The sequence below is a fragment of the Carcharodon carcharias genome, chromosome 20 (assembly GCF_017639515.1).
Source record: "Carcharodon carcharias isolate sCarCar2 chromosome 20, sCarCar2.pri, whole genome shotgun sequence".
Taxonomy (NCBI): domain Eukaryota; kingdom Metazoa; phylum Chordata; class Chondrichthyes; order Lamniformes; family Lamnidae; genus Carcharodon; species Carcharodon carcharias.
Window position 1 is genome coordinate 63304805 of NC_054486.1, and position 6356 is coordinate 63311160.

The window sequence follows — 6356 nt, forward strand, 5'->3', positions numbered from 1 at the left end:
GACTATAACAGAGATCTGGCTCAAAGACTGGGTTGGGTGTCAAATATTACTGGATACAAGGTGTTCAGGAAAGATGAGAAAGGAAGGAAAGGGGGAGGGATGGCAATATTGATTAGGAGAGCAGGGCAGTGCTGGAGAGAGAGGATGTCCTAGAGGGGTCAGGGATAGAATCTATTTGGCTAGAACCAAGGAACAAAATAGGTGCAATTACGTTGGTCAGTGTAGTTTACAAACTACACTGTAGTTTGGTGTAGTTTACACCAACTAGTGGGAAAGATGTAGAGAAAAAAATTTACAGGCAAATTACAGAGAAGTGCAAGAATTATCAAGTGGTTATAATGGGGACTTTAATTATCCGAATATAGACTGGGAGAGTAGTGGCGTAAAGGGCAGAGAGGAGAAAGAGTTCCTAGAGTGTGTTCAGGAGAATTTTCTACAATATGTTTCTACTCTAATGAGAAAGGAGGCACTGCTATACCTGGTTCTTGGAAATTCGGTGGACCTGGTGGATCAAGTGTCAGTAAGAGAACATTTAGGTGATAGTGATCATTGTGTCAAAAGGTTTAGGCTGACTATGGGAAAGGACAAGGAACAATCCAGAGTAAGAATAATTAATGGGGGTAAAGCCAACTTCAATGGGGTAAGAATGGATCTTAACCATTCAGGCACAGTCAGGATATATTCCCATGAAGGGGAAAAGATAGGGGAAACAAATTCAGAGCTCCCTAAGAATAAAAGGGATAGAGATAAAGAAGAAAAAATTATGCTTATGACAGACATCAGGTGGATAATACGAACTGGGGGCTCTGAAATGCATTAGTTTCAATATGAGAAGTATAACAGGCAAGGCAGATGAGTTTAGAGCTTGGATTAGTACTTGGGACTACGATGTTATTGCTATTACAGAGACTTGGTTTAAGGATGGACAGGATTGGCAGATAAACGTTCCAGGATTTAGATGTTTCAGGCAGGATAGAGAGGGATGTAGAAGAGGTGAGGGAGTTGCACTGCTGGTTAAGGGGAATATCACAGCTGTACAACAGGAGGACACCTCGTTGGGCTCATGCAGCAAGGCAATATGGGTAGAGCTCCAGAATAGGAAGGGTGCAGTCACAATGTTGGGGGTTTACTACAGGCCTCCCAATTGCCGGCGGGAGATTGAGGAACAGTTATGTAGGCAGATTTTGGAAAGATGTAAGAGCAATAGGGTTGATGTGGTGGGTGATTTTAACTTTCCCTATATTGACTGGGAATCACTTAGTGCTAAGGGTTTGGATGGTGCAGAATTTTTAAGGTGCATCCAGGAGGGCTTCCTGAGACAATATGTAGATAGTCCAACTAGGGAAGGGGCAATACTGGACCTGGTATTAGGGAATGAACCCAGCCAGGTGGTCAAAGTTTCAGTAGGAGGGCATTTCGGGAAAAGTGACCATAATTCAGTAAGTTTCAAGGTACTGGTGGATAAGGATAACAGGAGTCCTCAGGTTAAGATGCTTAATTGGGGGGAAGGCTAATTATAACAATATTAGGCAGCAACTGAGGAATCTAGACTGGAGGCGAATGTTTGAGGGCAAATCAACAACTGACATGTGGGGGGCTTTCAAAGGTCAGTTGATAAGAATTCAGGACCGGCATGTTCCTGCTAGGATGAAGGATAAACATGGCAAGTTTCAGGAACCTTGGATAATGAAGGATATTGTGAGATTAGTCAAAAAGAAAAGGGAAGCATTCGTAAGGGCTAGAAAGCTGGGAACAGATGAAGCGGAGAATACAAAGAAAGTAGGAAGAAACTTAAGCAAGGAGTCAGGAGGGCTAAAAGGGGTCATGAAAAGTCACTGGCAACCAGGATTAAGGAATCCCAAGGCCTTTTTTACATATGTAAAGGGCAAGAGGGTAGCCAGGGAAAGGGTGGGCCCACTCAGGGACAGAGATGGGAATGTGTGTGTGGAGCCAGAAGACATGGGAGAGATACTGAATGAATACTTCTCATCAGTATTCACCAGAGAAGGACTTAGTGGTTGATTTGTCTAGGGAAGAGTGTGTAGATAGCCTGGATCATGTTGAGATCAAAAAAGAGGTGGTGTTAGGCATCTTGAAGAATATTAAGGTGGATAAATCCCCAGGGCCAGATGGCATCTATCCCAGAGTACTGAGGGAGGCAAGGGAGGAGATGGCTGGGGACTTGACAGAAATCTTTGTATCCTCACTGTCTTCGGGTGAGGTCCCAGAGGACTGGAGAATGGCCAATGTTGTTCCATTGTTTAAGGGTAGCAGGGATAATCCAGGAAATTACAGGCCAGTGAGCCTTTCATCAGTGATAGGGAAATTATTGAAGAAGATTCTTCGTGACAGGATTTACTACCATTTGGAAGCAAATGGGCATATTAGTGAGAGGCAGCATGGTTTTGTGAAGGGGATGTCGTGTCTCACTAATTTGATCGGGTTTTTTGAGGAAGTGACAAAGATGATCGACGATGGAAGGGCAGTGGATGTTATATACATGGATTTCAGTAAGGCCTTTGACAAGGTCCCTCATGGCAGGCTGATACAGAAGATAAAGTCGCACAGGATCAGAGGTGAGCTAGCAGGATGGATTCAGAATTGGCTTGGTCATAGAAGACAGAGGGTAGCAGTGGAAGGGTGCTTTTCTGAATGGAGAACTGTGACTAGTGGAATTCCGCAGGGATCAGTGCTGGGACCTTTGCTGTTTGTGGTATACATAAATGATTTGGAGGAAAATGTAACTGGGCTAATTAGTAAGTTTGCAGACGACACCAAGGTTGGAGGAGTTGCAGATAGCGAAGAGGATTGTCAAAGGATACAACGGGATATAGATCGGTTGGAGACTTAGGCAGAGAAATGGCAGATGGAGCTTAATCCGGACAAATGCGAGATAATGCATTTTGGAAGGTCTAATACAGGCAGGAATTATACAGTAAATGGCAGAACCCTTAAGTGCATCGAAGGGCAGAGGGATCTGGGTGTACAGGTCCACAGGTCACTGAAAGTGGCAACGCAGGTGGATAAGGTAGTCAGGAAGCATATGGCATGCTTGCCTTCATTGGCAGGGGTATTGAGTATAAAAGCTGGGAAGTCATGCTGCAGCTGTATAGAACCTTGGTTAGGCCACACTTGGAATATTGCGTGCAATTCTGGTCACCACATTACCAGAAGGATATGGAGGCTTTGGAGAGGGTGCAGAGGAGGTTTACCAGGATGCTGCCTGGTCTGGAGGTTATTAGCTATGAGGAGAGGTTGGAGAAACTCGGATTGTTCTCACTAGAGCGAAGGAGATTGAGGGGCGCCTTGATAGAGGTTTACAAAATTATGAGTGGCATGGACAGAGTAGATAGTCAGAAGCTTTTTCCCAAGGTGGAAGAGTCAATTACTAGGGGACATAGATTTAAGGTGAGAGGAGAAAACTATAAAGATGGTGTGTGGGGCAAGTTTTTTTACGCAGAGGGTAATGAGTGTCTGGAATTCGGTGCCAGAGGAGGTGGTGGAAGCAGGTACGATAGTGGTGTTTAAGAGGTAGCTTGACAAATTCATGAATAGGATGGGAATAGAGGGATACGGACCCCGGAAGTGCAAAATGTTTTAGTTGACAGGCGATATGATTGGCGCAGGCTTAGAGGGCCGAAGGGCCTGTTCCTATGCTGTACTTTTCTTTGTTCTTTCTTTGTTCTGTTGAACTGAAAATCAGCCTCAATATAGAAGGTCCAGTGGGAATGTGGGGAAGCAAATAAAAAAGCAAAGAGTGAGTATGAAAAGAGATTGGAACTTAACATAAAAGGGAATTCAAAAGCCTTCAAAAGGCATATAACTAGTAAAAGGGTGGAACAGGAGGAGTGGGATCGTCCAGGGTCCAAAAATGGGGATTTACACATGGAGGCAGGGGGCATGGCCGAAGTATTAAATGGATACTTTGCATCTGTCTTTACCAAGGAAGATGATGCTGCACAGGTCCTGGTGAAAGAGGAGGTAGCTTGAAGGGATTAAAATTGGTAAGGAGGTGGTATTAGATAGGCTCTCTATACTTAAAAGCTGAAAAGGCACCAGGATCGGATGAGATGCATCCAAGGTTACTTAGGGAAACGAGAGTGGAAATTGCAGAGGCACTGGCCATAATTTTCCAATCTTCCTTAAACTTAGGGATGGTTCCAGAGGACAGGAGAATTGCAAATGTTACACCCTTGTTCAAAGGAGGGTGTAAAGTCCAGCAATTACAGGCCAGTCAGTTTCACTTCAGAGGTAGGGAAGCTTCTGGAAATAGTCACTTGGGTGAATGTCGGTTAATTAAGAAAAGCCAGCATGGATCTTTTTTTTAGGGACAAATCGTGTTCAACTAACATGCTGTATTTTTCAAATGGGGTTAACAGAGAGAGTTGATGAGAGTAATGATGTTGATGTGGTATACATGGACTTCCAAAAGGCGTTTGATAAAGTGCTGCATAGGAGAATTGTAAGCAACATTTCAACTCAGAATAAAAGGGACAGTAGTGACATGGCTATAAAATTAGCTGCATGGCAGGAAACAGAGTAGTGGTTGTTTCCAAGTGACAAGAAACAAAGTAGTAGTGGTAATGGATATTTTTCAGACTGGAAGAAAGGTTTCGATGGAACTCCCCATGGGTCAGAGTCAGGACCCTTGCACTTCCTAATATATTTTAATGACTGGATCTTGGTGTATAGGGCACAACTTCAAAATCTGCATATGATATAAAACTTGGAAACATTGTGAACAGTGAGGAGGATAATGCAGAAATTCAAAAGGAGATAGACATGTTGGTGGGATGGGTGGACAAGTGGGAGATGAAATTTAATGCAGAGAAGTGTGAAGTGATTCATTTAAGCAGGAAGAACACGGAGAGACAATATAAAACAAAGGGTGCAATTCTAAAGGGAGAACAGGAGCAGTGGGACCTGGTGTATATGTGCATAAGTCATTTAAGGTGGCAGAACAGGTTGAGATCGCAGTTAATAAAGCATACAGCATCCTAGGCTTTATTAATATGGGCATAGAGTACAAGAGCAAGGACATTATGTTGAATTTGTATAGAACATTGCTTCAGTCTTAACTGGAGTATCGTATCCACTTCTGGGTGCCACCACCTAGGAAAGATGTGAAGGCATTAGAGTGAGTGCAGAAAATATTCACGAGAATGGTTCCAGGGATGAGGAATTTTAGTTTCATAGATAAATTGGAGCGGTTGGGACTGTTTTCCTTGGAGAAGGTTGAGAGGAGATTTGATAGAGGTATACAAAAATTGAGGGGCCTAGACAGAGTAGATGGAGAAAGAAACAAAAAAAAATGCGGATGCTGGAAATCCAAAACAAAAACAGAATTACCTGGAAAAACTCAGCAGGTCTGGCAGCATCTTTCTTGGACTCGAACTCAAGTTCTGTCGAAGGGTCATGAAGACTCGAAACGTCAACTCTTTTCTTCTCCGCCGATGCTGCCAGACCTGCTGAGTTTTTCCAGGTAATTCTGTTTTTGTTTTAGATGGGGAAAAACTGTTCCCATTGGTGGAAGGATCAATAACAAGAGGTTACAGATTCAAGGTAATTGGCAAAAGAAGCAATGGAGACATGAGGAAAAACTTTTTCACGCAACAAGTAGCTGGGATCTGGAATGCACTGCCTGAGAGTGTGGAGGAGACAGGGTCATTTGAGGCATTTAAGAGAGAATCTGCAGGGCCACAGGGAGAAGGCTGGGGAGTGGCACTAGGTAAAGTGTACCTTTGGAGAGCAAGCACAAACATGACAGGCTGAATGGCCTCCTCTTGTGCTGTAACTATTCTATGGTTCTGTGAGCTAAAGGGAGGTGAGGACTGATGGATCCAGAAGGTAAGTGGCTTTCCAGTTAATCTGCTCCACCCACTTCCCACAATCAGACAGCTCCTGTTTGATCTTCCCGCTGCCACCCAACCAACTCTTGTGATCTCCTCCACAATATCTCCGATTTGCCCCAGCCCTGGCCTCCGATTTTCACACACCCCTCAACCTGACTTTTCCGATCCCTCCCTCCTCTCCACTTCCCATCTGCATCCTGGTGCTAAAGGCCTACCCATCTGACAGCCTCTCAATCTGGTTTGCTGTGGCTGGGAAACAAAGAAGAAAAATGCCAATCAGGTCCTGTCATTAGAATTAATATCCAGTCCATGATGAGCTTTGCTATAATAGATATACATAATCATTAAAATCCTTTTAGATTGATAAAAAAAAACAATAAATTGCCCCACAAAAAGTTAGTAGTTAAGATTTGAATATATTAAATATTAATTCAACTAAAGCTTGCAAGAACTAGAGACAATTTCTGGTTCAAGATTTCTGCTGCAGGGATAAGTCAATGTATA